Source organism: Balaenoptera physalus (assembly GCF_965194825.1).
Source record: "Balaenoptera physalus genome assembly, chromosome: X".
NCBI lineage: Eukaryota > Metazoa > Chordata > Mammalia > Artiodactyla > Balaenopteridae > Balaenoptera > Balaenoptera physalus.
This window is the reverse complement of record NC_138903.1, coordinates 86,594,737-86,610,162: the sequence shown is the minus strand read 5'-3', so window position 1 is coordinate 86,610,162 and position 15,426 is coordinate 86,594,737.

Below are 15,426 nucleotides of genomic sequence, written 5' to 3'. Positions count from 1 at the left end.
ATGCTATGAACAGTCTCATGAATGTTAGGCTTAATATAACACCTCATCAAAATCCTTCTACCCTTTGATTACTACCTAGTTTCAAAGTTTCTCCATATTTTATGTTTTTATTATGGTAGCACTCCACTCCTGGCCCCAAAATCTGTAGGTGTCTTTTCTTACATAACAAATTAGCCCCAAACTTAGTGTCTTAAAAAAATGATCATTTATTACCTCACACAGTTTCTGTGGGTCAGGAATTCAGGAATGGCTTCACTGGGTGGTTCTGGCTCAGGATCTATTATGACATTGCAGTTAAAATATTTCAGGATGCAGTGAAGATCATGGGGGACCATCTTGGAAGCAGACCACAACACATTCAAAATAAATATTTGCCTTCATATCTTATTTTTCTTTGTAATTTTGTATTCATTACATGTATAATTTTCCTTTTCCACAACACGTGGATGTCCAATAAATCAGACTAAAAGTCTTGACTTCTCTCATTGTCTCAGACCACACAGATGGTCTATTAGTACATCCTGTTAAGTCTACCTTCAAAATATATCCCTAATTCAGTTACATATCACAACCTCCACTGTTACCAAGCTTGCTGAAATGATAATCATCGCTCACTGAGATTTACTACAATAGTCTTTTCTTTGGTCTTCCTGCTTCTATCTTTGTCCTCCTCTCATCTATTGCCAACATGGAAAAGTGATTATTTAAAATAACAGCCATGTCATGTTACCACTTTTCTCAAATCCTCCAATGACTTATTATCTTACCCCAAGCAAAAGCCAACCTCCTTATATGTTCTATAAGACCTTACATGCCCTGGTCCCTGTCTACCTCTCTGACAGCATAACCACCTCTCTCCTCCTGCTCACTGTGCTCCAACTGGCTTCCATGCTGCTCCTACCTCAAAAACTTTATATTTTCTGTTCTTCTGCCTGAATGCTCTTTCCCCAAATACACCTCTTTTTTATACTTTTTTGTATATAAACATATTACACACTTTACATTCTAAAAAGGATTTTGTACTGCCTCTTACCCTCCACTAAAATATAAGCTCTCTGAGGACCAGAGCTTTGTTTTGTACATGGTAATATTCCTAGCACATAGAACAAGGCCTAACACATGATAGATATTCAATCAATATTTATTGAATGAATGAATAGATGAAGGAATCAATGAATAATTGAATTTTTGGAGAGATCACATTAGAGCTAGAACTGTGCAGTGTTAATATGGTCAAGAGGAAAAAGGATACAGAAAAACAATGATATGATTGTCTCTGTTAAATGCTGTAGAAAGGTAAATGAGACTGGAAATAAGAGAAGGGGGGAAAAAAAGGTCAAATTTAGAAGATTAGATGATTATTTGATAGAATAGTTGTAATGCAGTTGTGGAAGCAGAAGTCATTGCCAGAAGATAATGAGTGAGGTAGGGAAACATAGATGCTATGAATATCCTTTTGAGAAAGAGGATAATGAAAAATGGAAAGGAGGGAGAGAAGAAAGGAAGGAGGAGGAAAGGGAGGGAGGAGAGAAAGAGGAAGGGAGGGATATAGAGAGAGGGAGAGATGGAGAGAGAAAGAGGGAATGAGAAGAAGAGTACCCAGTGCAATGGTTAAGATCTTAGGCTTTGGAGTCAGACAGTTACGCTTTCAAGTCCCAGCTCCACCACTAAATATATACATATATATATCTACAATTTACACTTTGTGTGTGTGTGTGTGTGTGTATATATATATATATATATATATATATATATATATATATATATATGTACATACAGGGTATAAATTGCGCAGGATGCATCTCAAAAACCATTTTAAGAGGTTTTTGTCTCTCTACTACTAGGTTGTTGATAAATATATCAAAAACGGGTAGGTAAATCACTGGGCATTGTACTGCATCAATCAATACGGTGATTGTATGACAAACGTTTTCTATTTTTCTGTTTGCTAAAGCTAGCCAATCTAGTATGTGTTGGTGGTGTTTGTCTGTTTGCTGTAAAGGAAAGGGGTTTCTTCTGGAATGAGATTGGAAGAGGATCAAGAGAAGAGGGGACCCGGTGGGCTGCTCAAATCTTCTACAGTAGGGTAGTCACACTAAAATAATCCCATTGAGTACAGCTGCTACTCTACCACTGTGGCAGTGAAGGCTGTTATTTGAAAACAAAGCAAAACTTAACAGCACTTAGTGCTTCCTGGTGACCTCTCCCCAATGTTTACTAGCTCTGCTTGCAGCTCTGAATAAACTGAGGGAGGTAGGAGAGGATGAAGGGGAGAAATGGTGGGTCAGCCCTTAGATTTGAAAATATTTTTTGATCCGAAAATACCACCATCATCAAGAATAACAAACATTTGATGAATATTTAGTACTTGAGAGCAGTTCTAGGGTCAGATGAATGATTTCTTTTTTTTAACATCTTTACTGGAGTATAATTGCTTTACAATGGTGTGTTAGTTTCTGCTTTATAACAAAGTGGATCAGCTATACATATACATATCCCCATATCTCTTCCCTCTTGCGTTTCCCTCCCTCCCACCCTCCCTATCCCACCCCACTAGGTGGTCACAAAGCACTGAGATGATCTCCCTGTGCTATGCGGCTGCTTCCCACTAGCTACTGGTTTTACATTTGGTAGTGTATATATGTCCACACTCTCTCACTTTCTCCCAGCTTACCATTCCCCTCCCTGTGTCCTCAAGTCCATTCTCTAGTAGGTCTGCATCTTTATTCCCATCCTGCCCCTAGGTTCTTCATGACCTTTTTTTTTTTTATTTAGATTGCATATATATGTGTTAGAATATGGTATTTGTTTTTCTCTTTCTGACTTACTTCACTCCTTATGACAGACTCTAGGTCCATCCACCTCACTACAAATAACCCAGTTTTGTTTCTTTTTATGGCTGAGTAATATTCCATTGTATATATGTGCCATATCTTCTTTAACCATTCATCTGTTGATGGACACTTAGGTTGCTTCCATGTCCTGACTATTGTAAATAGAAATGCAATGAACATTGTGGTACATGACTCTTTTTGAATTATGGTCTTCTTAGGGTATATGCCCAGTAGTGGGATTTCTGGGCCGTATGGTAGTCCTATTTTTAGTTTTTTAAGGAACCTCCATACTGTTCTCCATAGTGTCTGTATCATTTACATTCCCACCAACAGTGCAAGAGGGTTCCCTTTTCTCCACACCCTCTCCAGCATTTTTTGTTTGTAGATTTTTTGATGATGGCCATTCTGACTGGTGTGAGATGATATCTCATTGTACTTTTGATTTGCATTTCTCTAATGATTAGTGATGTTGAGCAAACTTTCATGTGTTTGTTGGCAATCTGTATATCTTCTTTGGAGAAATGTCTATTTAGGTCTTCTGCCCATTTTTGGATTGGGTTGTTTGTTTTTTTGATATTGAGCTGCATGAGCTGCTTGTAAATTTTGGAGATTAACCCTTAGTCAGTTGCTTCATTTGCAAATATTTTTTCCCATTCTGAGGGTTGGCTTTTCGTCTCGTTTATGGTTTCCTTTGCTGTAAAAAGCTTTTAAGTTTCATTAGGTCCCATTTGTTTATTTTTGTTTTTATTTCCATTTCTCTAGGAGGTGGGGCAAAAAGGATCTTGCTGTGTTTTATGGCATGGAGTGTTTATCAATTTCTTTTATCTTCTCAAAGAACTAGCTTTTAGTTTTATTGATCTTTGTAATTGTTTCCTTCATTTCTTTTTCATTTATTTCTGATCTGATCTTCATGATTTCTTTCCTCCTGTTAACTTTGGGGTTTTTTTGTTCTTCTTTCTCTAATTGCTTTAGGTGTAAGGTTAGGTTGTTTATTTGAGATGTTTCTTGTTTCTTAAGGTAGGATTGTATTGCTATAATTTTCCCTCTTAGAACTGCTTTTGCTGCATCCCATAGGTTTTGGTTCATCGTGTTTTCATTATCATTTGTTTCTAGGTATTTCTTGATTTCCCCTTTGATTTCTTCAGTGATCTCTTGGTTATTTAGTAGTGTATTGTTTAGCCTCCATGTGTTTGTACTTTTTACAAATTTTTTCCTGTAATTGATATTTAGTCTCATAGCATTGTGGTCGGAAAAGATACTTGATACAATTTCAATTTTCTTAAATTTACCAAGGCTTGATTTGTGACCGAAGATATGATCTATCCTGGAGAATGCTCCATGAGTACTTGAGAAGAAAGTGTATTCTGTTGTTTTTGGATGGACTTTCTTATAAATATCAATGAAGTCCCTCTTGTTTAATGTGTCATTTAAAGCTTGTGTTTCCTTATTTATTTCATTTTGGATGATCTGTCCATTGGTGAAAGTGGGGTGTTAAAGTCCCCTACTATGATTGTGTTCCTGTCGATTTCCCTTTTTATGGCTGTTAGTATTTGCCTTATGTATTGTGGTGCTCCTGTGTTGGGTCCATACATATTTACAATTGTTATATCTTCTTCTTGGATTGATCCCTTGATCATTATGTAGTGTCCTTTTTTGTCTCTTGTAATAGTCTTTGTATTAAAGTCTATTTTGTGTGATATGAGAATTGCTACTCTAGCTTTCTTTTGATTTCCATTTGCATGGAATATCTTTTTCCATCCCCTCACTTTCAGTCTGTATGTGTCCCTAGATCTGAAGTGGGTCTCTTGTAGACAGCATATATATGGGCCTTGTTTTTGTATCCATTCAGCTAGTCTATGTCTTTTGGTTGAAGCATTTAATCTGTTTACATTTAAGGTAATTATCGATATGTATGTTCCTATTACCATTTTCTTAATTGTTTTGGGCTTATTATTGTAGGTCTTTTCCTTCTCTTGTGTTTCCTGCCTAGAGAAGTTCCTTTAGCATTTGTTGTAAAGCTGGTTTGGTGGTGCTGAATTCTCTTAGCTTTTGCTTGTCTGTAAAGGTTTTAATTTCTCTGTCGAATATGAATGAGATCCTTGCTGGGTAGAGTAATCTTGGTTGTACGTTTTTCCATTTCATCACTTTAAAAATGTCCTGCCACTCCCTTCTGGCTTGCAGAGTTTCTGCTGAAAGATCAGCTGTTAACCTTATGGGGATTCCCTTTTATGTTATTTGTTATTTTTCCCTTGCTGCTTTTAATATTTGTTCTTTGTATTTAATTTTTGATAGTTTGATTAATATGTGTCTTGGCGTGTTTCTCCTTGGATTTATCCTGTATGGGACTCCCTGTGCTTCCTGGACTTGATTAACTCTTTCCTTTCCCTTATTAGGGAAGTTTTCAACTACAATCACTTCAAATATTTGCTCAGTCCCTTTCTTTTTCTCTTCTTCTTCTGGCACCCCTATAATTCGAATGTTGGTGTGTTTAATGTTGTCCCAGAGGTCTCTGAGACTGTCTGCAATACTTTTCATTCTTTTTTCTTTATTCTGCTCTGCAGTATTTATTTCCACTATTTTATCTTCCAGGCCACTTATCCGTTCTTCTACCTCAGTTATTCTGCTATTGATTCCTTCTAGAGAATTTTTAATTTCATTTATTGTGTTGTTCATTATTGTCTGTTTGCTCTTCAGTTCTTCTAGGTCCTTGTTACACGTTTCTTCTATTTTTTCCATTCTATTTCCAAGATGTTGGATCATCTTTACTATCATTACTCTGAATTCTTTTCATGTAGACAGCCTATTTCCTCTTCACTTATTTGGTCTGGTGGGTTTTTACCTTGCTCCTTCATCTACTGTGTGTTTCTCTGTCTTCTCATTTTGCTTAACATACTGTGTTTGGGGTCTCCTTTTTGCAGGCTGCTGGTTCGTATTTCCTGTTGTTTTTGGTGTCTGCCCCCAGTGGCTAAGATTGGTTCAGTGGGTTGTGTAGGCTTTGTGGTGGAGAGAACTAGTGCCTGTGTTCTGGTGGATGAGGCTGGATCTTGTCTTTCTGGTGGGCATATCCACGTCTGGTGATGTGTTTTGGGGTGCCTGTGACTGTGTTGTGATTTTAGGCAGCCTCTCTGCTAATGGGTGGGGTTGTGTTCCTGCCTTGCTAGTTGTTTGGCATAGGATATCTAGCACTGTAGCTTGCTTGTTGTTGACTGGAGCTGGATCTTGGCGTTGAGATGGAGATCTCTGGGCGATTTTCGTCATTTGATATTAGGTGGAGCTCGGAGGTGTCTGGTGTACCAATGTCCTGAACTCGGCTCTCCCACCTCAGAGGCACAGGCCTGATGCCTGGCCGGAGCACCAAGGCCCTGTCAGCCACACAGCTCAGAAGAAAAGGGAGAAAAAAAGAAAGAAAGAAAGAAAATATATATATATATAAGTAAAGTTATTAAAATAAAAAATAATTATTAAAAATTCAAAGAATTTTTAAAAAGTAATAAAAAAAAGAAAGAAAGAAGAGAGCAACCAAACCAATAACAAATCCCCCAATTATAACAAGTGCTAAAAAGTATACTAAAAAAAAAACCCAACAGACAGAACCCTAGGACAAATGGTAAAAGCAAAGCTATACAGACAAAAATCACACAGAAGCATACACATACACTCTCACAAAAAGAGAAAAAGGGAAATATATATATATATATATCATTGCTCCCAAGGTCCACCGCCTCAATTTGGGATGATTTTTCATCTATTCAGGTATTCCACAGATGCAGGGTATATCAAGTTGATTGTGGAGATTTAATCTGCTGCTCCTGAGGCTGCTGGGAGAGATTTCCCTTTCTCTTCTTTGTTCGCACAGCTCCTGGGGTTCAGCTTTGGATTTGGCCCTACATTTTCATGTAGGTTGCCTGAGGGCATCTGTTCCCCGCTCAGACAGGATGGGGTTAAACTAGCAGCTGATTCTGGGGTTCTGGCTCACTCAGGCCAGGGGGAGGGAGCGGTACGGAATGTGGGGCGAGCCTGTGGCGGCAGAGGCCAGCGTGACATTGCAACAGCCTGAGGAGTGCCATGTGTTTTCCTGGGGTAGTTGTCCCTGGATCACAGGACCCTGGCAGTGGCGGGCTGCACAGGCTCCCGGGAGGGGAGGTGTGGATAGTGACCTGTGCTTGCACACAGGCTTCTTGGTGGCAGCAGCAGCAGCCTTAGCGTCTCATGCCCGTCTCTGGGGTCTGCGCTGATAGCCGCGGCTCGTGCCCATCTCTGGAGCTCCTTTAAGCAGCGCTCTTAATCCCCTCTCCTCGCGTACCAGGAAACAAAGAGGGCAGAAAAAGTCTCTTGCCTCTTCGGCAGCTGCAGACTTTTTCCCGGACTCCCTCCCGGCTGGCTGTGGTGCACTAGCCCCTTTCAGGCTGTGTTCACGCAGCCAACCCCAGTGCTCTCCCTGGGATCCGACCTCCGAAGCCCGAGCCTCAGCTCCCAGCCCCCGCCCACCCCGGCGGGTGAGCAGACAAGCCTCTCAGGCTGGTGAGTGCTGGTCGGCACCGATCCTCTGTGCAGGAATCTCTCTGCTTTGCCCTCTGCACCCCTGTTGCTGCGCTCTCCTCCGTGGCTCCGATGCTTCCCCCCTCCACCACCCACAGTCTCCACCAGTGAAGGGGCTTCCTAGTTTGTGGAAACCTTTCCTTCTTCACCACTCCCTCCCACTGGTGCAGGTCCCATCCCTATTCTTTTGTCTCTGTTTTTTCTTTTTTCTTTTGCCCTACCCAGGTACGTGGGTAGTTTCTTGTCTTTTGGGAAGTCTGAGGTCTTCTGCCAGCATTCAGTAGGTGTTCTGTAGGAGCAGTTCCACGTGTAGATGTATTTCTACTGTATCTGTGGGAAGGAAGGTGATCTCCGCGTCTTACTCTTCCGCCATCTTGAAGCTCCTCAGATGGATGATTTTTAAATGTCACAGCTTAGTGTTGGGAGATTTATCAAAAGAAAAAAACACATCAGTTGTAAATTACTTGGATGGCTTTTTAAAAGACAGATGGGTTACCTAAACCATTCCCCCCATGTGTCTTCTAAATTCTAAGAAGCCAAGAAAATATTATTAATTTAATGTGGCATATGTACTGTGTTTTTTCACACCTTGGGTTTAGATAGGATTGTGATAGCTGCATTTTTTTTACATGATAGTACCTGCTTAATTCATTTTTTAATAGCTTTTAGAAACATACAGTGCAGCAAGTGATAAGGATCACATGCATTTTTTTCCATTTCAAAATTTGTCTGTCCCTTGAATCCATACCTTAATGTTACTTACCAGTCTGAGTGTCTTTTTTTTTAGATTCATTGAAATGTTATTTCTTTTAAAATTTTTTAAAAATTGAAGTATAGTTGATTTACAATGTTGTGTTAATTTCTGCTGTACAGCAAAGTGATTCATTTATACATAGATATACTTTTTTTTTATATTCTTTTTCCATTATAGCCTGAGTGTCTTGATTGGAATCAGCTGAAAAATCATGCCATTCCCCGCCCCCATAGGCAGAAAAGATTCAAGTGCTAGAGAAGTACCGGCTTAAAAGCTCAGGTACTTACTTAGAGATTTGCTTTTGAAACCTGTTGCAGAGAGAATCTCAGGGAGAGAAGCGTGATGCAGGAAAGAAAAAAGGCTAGAAGAGAGGTTATGTTCCAAATAAATGGCTTTTTAAAAGGAATGGCACTTCAAGATGTTCCAGGAAGAGACTGTTCTGAAACTTTGAAGAAGCTGCTGGCCCTTCTGAATTTCAACAGAGTGGTGAGAAACTAAGTATTAATATTAAACTGGAGTTGTAAGAGAACCTTGAGTGGCTTAGAAGCACCCCTGAGCATGCTCTGTATGGTGAAGTGGCCCCAAGGATGTATGTTACAAGATAACATGAAAACAGAGTATCTGCCTTGTATTTCAGTTTTGCTTCCTTTTTCTTGGCTCTGTATTTTACTGTTGTTTTATTTATTTACTTCGGATGCATGAAGTGAATGATAGAGAACTAGCATAACCAATTCACCAAAAGTTTTAGCAAAGAGAAATATTAGATAGGAGTAGAAATTGGTACAACCTTTTTAAGGGGGATTCACATTGAATTTCACAATATTTGTAGCCTTAAAACTATTTGTAGCCTTTGACTCAGTAATACCACTTCAAGAAAGCTTAAGGAAATAATCAAATGTGCATAAGGGTTTTGTTTATTTGTTTGTTTTTTCAAATTTAAGTATTATTTATTTGAATCAAGTCAGTCTTTTTTAATAAGGTTTTACACAAAAGATTAATCTAGAAGACTAACAATCTTCTCTCTCCTCTCCTCCCTTCCATTATAGATGATTTAGCAACTACAGAAAAACATCATAATAAAAATCACCTGTAATTCCAGTACCCAGAGACAATCACTCTAATCACACTTTTCTTGGTGTTATTTTCTTCCAAACTGTGTTGTTAGGTTTCTCTTTGAGGCCACCATAACAAATTATCAAAAACATAGTGGCTTGAAACAACACAAATTTATTATCTTACAATTCTGTTAAGTCACGAGTCAGATGCAGGTCTTACTGGGCTAAAAATCAAGGTGTCTGCAGGGCGGCATTCCTTTCTGGAAGCTCTAGGTGAAAATTCATTTTCTTTCCTTTTCAAGCTTCTGGAGGCCACCCACATTCCTTGGCTAATGGCCTCCTTTGTCCATCTTCAAAGCCAGCAATGTTATCTCTCTGTGCCTTTCTTCCATAGACATAGCTGTCTCTGACCACAGCAGGGAAAGATTCTCTGCTTTGAAAGACCCATGTTATTAGATTGAGCCCGTTCAAATAATCCAGGATAATCTCCCCATTTCAAGGCCCTTAAACAGAATCACATGTGCAAAGTTCTTTTTGCCATGTAAGGGAGCATACTCACAGGTTTTGGAAATTAGGGCATATATAGGCATCTTTGGTGAGGAGAGGGGCATTATTCTGTCTACCACACAAATGTTTTCATGTATCTTCAAAAATATATATTTTCTAAAATTGGAAACATGAATAATTTTATATCATGCTTTCCTTCTACTTACAGATGGGTAATCAGCTTCCAGATGAAGAAACAGACAATTACCAGCATTCCAGAAGCCCCCCTCATGACTCTTTCTAGTCACTACCACCAAAGTAAGCACTATTTTGACTTATAACAGCACAGATTAGTTTTGAATGTTTTTGTAGTTATACAGAATGTATGCATTTGTATCTGGTTTCTTTCATGTGACATTATATTTATAAGATTCATTTGTATTGTTTTATATGTTGTAGGTTGTTGTTTCCCCTACTCTATAATATTCAGTTGTGTGAGCATACCACAACTCATGTATCCATTCTACACTGGGAAGTTTCTGTTTGGGGGCTGGTAAGCGTATGGACACAGTTTTTTTGTCATTAACCTAGGAGAGGAATTGCTGTGTCATAGAGTATGCATATAAGTTAGCATAAGTAGATACTGCCAAACCATTTTCTGAGGTGATTGTATCTATTTCATTCCCATTAGCAATGAGTGAGAGTTCCACTTGCTGTATACTTTGTCAACACTTGTTATTTTCTATCTTTCTCATTGTAGACATTTTGGTGGGTGGACTCATACATCTTTATATTTATTATCCTCAGTGTAGTTCTATAGTTGCAGCTATGGGTTTTCTTAGTTGATTAAATACAGATCTTCCTCAACTTACCATGGGGTTACATCTCACTAAGCCCATCATAAGTTGAAAATATCATTAAGTCAAAAATGAATTTAAGACACCTAATTTACTGAACATCATAGCTTAACCTAGCCTACCTTCAGTGTGCTCAGAACACTTATGTTAGCCTACAGTTGTTCAAAATAATCTAACACAAAGCCTATTTTATAATGAAGTGTTGAGTATCTCTGGTAATTTATTCAATACTGTACTGAAAGTGAAAAACAGAACGGTTGTATGGGTTGTAAGTGTATCAGTTGTTTACCCTCATGATCACATGGCTGACTGGGAACTGGGGCTGGCTGCTGCTGCCCAACATCAGGAGAACATATCATACTATATATCGCTAGCCCGGGAGAAGATCAAAATATAAAATTTGAAGTACGGTTTCTACTGAATGTGTATTGCTTTTGCACCACTGTAAAGTCAAAAAATCATAAGTCCAACCATTATAAGTTAGGGATGGTCTGTAGTTATTTAGGAAAGTTTTTTTGGTTTTTTTGTTTGTTTGTTTGTTTTAAATTATAACTAGTTGTGTCCTTTAAATTGTTGTTAAATTTTAGTTTTAGCACATTGTGATCAAATAATGTGGTCTTTACTACCTCGGCTTTTTGGAATTTGTTTTCTTTTAGAATCTAATGTGTGATCAGTTTTGTAATTGTAAAAAGGATGGTTTAAAGTAATATATATTCTCTGTAGTCTTTTAAGTTTGTTATGACAGGCTGATTAATGTTTAAATCATTTATTGTTCTTTCTACTTAATCTGTCTAAGACAGAAAGGGCGGATTAAAGATTTCCACTTCAGTTATGTTTCTCTCATTTTCTAGGAGGCAGCACATGTAGTGTAGTGGCTCTCAAATTTTAGCATGCATAAGAATCAATTGGAGTACTTGTTAAAATGCAAATTTCAGAGCTCTAGAATATATCTGAGGTGACGCCTGGAGTTTGTGTTTTTAGTAACCGTTCTAATGCAGGTAATGCAAGGACTAAACTTTCAGATACAGTAAAGTAGTGTCTTAGTGCTTCTCAAGTCATAAAAACCTGGGTCCAAATCCCAGTTGTGCCCTTAACAGTGAAAACCTTGAACAAGTCATTGAACCTCTCTGTGCTCAGTTTTTTCATCTGTAAAATGGGAATAATTACCATGTCTACCACATAGTGTTGTTCTGAACATTAAATTAGCTAATCCATGTGCAAATGGTAGTGCAGTATCTGGCCACATGGTTCATTACTGTATAAGGCCATTCATTGACCATATACTATTTTATGTAAAGTGACTCTGTCCCACTTATTAAATTCTACTTTGATTATTATTCATGACCACCTCTGCATTTTATTACATTTTTCTGTTATATCTTTGCTCATTTAAAAAATATTTTTAACTTCTAAGGCACATTAGATATCTCTTATATGTTACAAATAGTTTTGTTTTTCTTTTGTAAGTTCAGTCTGAAACACTTTTTATTACAGGAGTTAACTCATTTACATTTGCTTTATCTTCAACAAGCTCCCTTTGCTTTCATATTCTCATATTTTTATGCTGTTTGTTTTGTTTATATACTATATTTTTCTTTGCTTTTTTGTTTAGATATTTGGAAGAAATTAACCATCTTTTAAATTTACCTTTGTGTTTAAAATTGTACCTATATTTCTCTTGTCAATGTCAGGTATGAAATGGTATTTCTTTCTTTTTTGGGAGGGGGATTTTTTTTTTATTATTCAAACAGAAAGTCAAAAAATTATAATCATCCTCATCAGTTCACTCAGTCCCATGTAATTAATTTTTTTTCATCTTGATCTTTTGTTAGCACTTTTATGAATTCATCAGTTTTCCATTAGAGTTCTGAAAATGCTTATTCATTCACTTCAGCAGAATAGTCAGTTACCAGAAACCTGTACTTCTCAGAGTCTTTTCCATGAATTCCTTGAAGATGAAACCCTTTTATAGGAACATTTTTGCAAAAGCATCAGAGTACACCCAGAACTGTCTGTAAATGACAAAAGACTTAAAAATGACCACGGTTAAAGATTTGATGAAAGTTCATAATAATGCAATTGACAATGAAATTTAGTTATTTCTGAGACATACATTTTAAAACAATAACTAGAATTATGACTTATAACATTATACCAGAACATATAAGATTTCTAGAAATTTCATGTAATGTCTGAAACATTTGTATTAACAGATTTCCATACAAATAACCCAAAGAAAGTTTAGTATTGGTTGTTTTTTTTGTTTGTTTGTTTGGTTTTTTATACTGCAGGTTCTAATTAGTCATCAATTTTATACACATCAGTGTATACTTGTCAATCCCAATCTACCAATTCAGCACACCACCATCCCCACCCCACCGTGGTTTTCCCCCCTTAGTGTCCATACGTTTGTTCTCTACATCTGTGTCTCAACTTCTGCCCTGCAAACCGGTTCATCTGTACTATTTTTCTAGGTTCGACATACATGCGTTAATATAAGATATTTGTTTTTCTCTTTCTGACATACTTCACTCTGTATGAAAGTCTCTAGATCCATCCATGTCTCAACAAATGACTCAATTTCGTTCCTTTTTATGGCTGAGTAAAATTCCATTGTATATATGTACCACAACTTCTTTATCCATTTGTCTGTCGATGGGCATTTAGCTTGCTTCCATGACCTGGCTATTGTAAATAGTGCTGCAATGAACATTAGGGTGCATGTGTCTTTTTGAATTATGGTTTTCTCTGGGTATATGCCCAGTAGTGGGATTGTGGGGTCATATGGTAGTTCTATTTTTAGCTTTTTAAGGAAACTCCATATTGTTCTCCACTGTGGCTGTATCAATTTACATTCCCACCAACAGTGCAAGAGGGTTCCCTTTTCTCCGCACCCTCTCCAACATTTTTTCTTTGTAGATTTTCTGATGATGCCCATTCTAACTGGTGTGAGGTGATACCTCATTGTAGTTTTGATTTGCATTTCTCTAATAATTAGTGATGTTGAGCAGCTTTTCATGTGCTTCTTGGCCATCTGTGTGTCTTCTTTGGAGAAATGTCTATTTAGGTCTTCTGCCCATTTTTGGATTGGGTTGTTTGTTTCTTTAATATTGAGCTGCATGAGCTGTTTATATATTTTGGAGATTAATCCTCTGTCCGTTGATTTGTTTGAAAATATTTTCTCCCATTCTGAGGGGTGTCTTTTTGTCTTGTTTATGGTTTCCTTTTGCTTTTCCTGTGCAAAAGCTTTGAAGTTTCATTAGGTCCCACTTGTTTATTTTTGTTTTTATTTCCATTACTCTAGGAGGTGGATCAAAAAAGATCTTGCTGTGATTTATGTCAAAGAATGTTCTTCCTATGTTTCCCTCTAAGAGTTTTATAGTGTCTGGTCTTACATTTAGGTCTCGAATCCATTTTGAGTTTATTTTTGTGTATGGTGTTACGGAGTGTTCTAATTTCACTCTTTTACATGTAGCTGTCCAGTTTTCCCAGCACCACTTATTGAAGAGACTGTGTTTTCTCCATTGTATATCCATGCCTCCTTTGTCATAGATTAGTTGACCATAGGTGCATGGGTTTATCTCTGGGCTTTCTATCTTGTTCCATTGATCTATGTTTATGTTTTTGTGCCAGTACCATATTGTCTTGATTACTGTAGCTTTGTAGTATAGTCTGAAGTCAGGGAGTCTGACTCTTCCAGCTCCGTTTTTTTCCCTCAAGACTTCTTTGGCTATTAGGGGTCTTTTGTGTCTCCATACAAATTTTAAGCTAATTTGTTCTAGTTCCGTAAAAAATGCCATTGGTAATTTGATAGGGATTGCATTGAATCTGTAGATTGCTTTGGGTAGTATAGTCATTTTCACATTATTGATCCTTCCAATCCAAGAACATGGTATATCTCTCCATCTGTTGGTATCATCTTTAATTCCTTTCATCAGTGTCTTATAGTTTTCTGCATACAGGTCTTGTCTCCCTAGGTAGGTTTATTCCTAGATATTTTATTCTTTTTGTTGCAATGGTAAATGGGAGTGTTTCCATAATTTCTCTTTCAGATTTTGCATCATTAGTGTATAGGAATGCAAGAGATACCTGTGCATTAATTTTGTATCCTGAAACTTTACCAAATTCATTGATTAGCTCCAGTAGTTTTCTGGTGGCATTTTTAGGATTCTCTATGTATAGTATCATGTCATCTGTAAACAGTGACAGTTTTACTTCTTCTTTTCCAATTTGTATTCCTTTTATTTCTTTTTCTTCTCTGATTGCTGTGGCTAGAACTTCCAAAACTATGTTGAATAATAGTGGTGAGAGTGGACATCCTTGTCTCGTTCCTGATCTTAAAGGAAATGCTTTCAGTTTTTCACCATTGAGAATGATGTTTGCTGTGGGTTTGTCGTATATGGCCTTGATTATGTTGAGGTAGGTTCCCTCTATGTCCACTTTCTGAAGAGTTTTTATCATAAATGGGTGTTGAATCTTCTCAAAAGCTTTTCCTGCATCTATTGAGATGATCATATGGTTTTTCTTCTTCAATTTGTTAATATGGTATACCACATTGATTGATTTGCATATATTGAAGAATCCTTGCATCCCTGGGATAAATCCCACTTGATCATGGTGTATGATCCTTTTAATGTGGTGTTGGATTCTGTTTGCTAGTATTTTGTTGAGGATTTTTGCATCTATATTCGTCAGTGATATTGGACAGGAATTTTCTTTTTTTGTAGTATCTTTGTCTGGTTTTGGTATCAGGGTGATGGTGGCCTCATAGAATGAGTTTGGGAGTCTTCCTTCCTCTGTAATTTTTTGGAAGACTTTGAGAAAGATGGGTGTTAGCTCTTCTCTAAATGTTTGATAGAATTCACCTGTGAAGCCATCTGGTCCTGGACTTTTGTTTATTG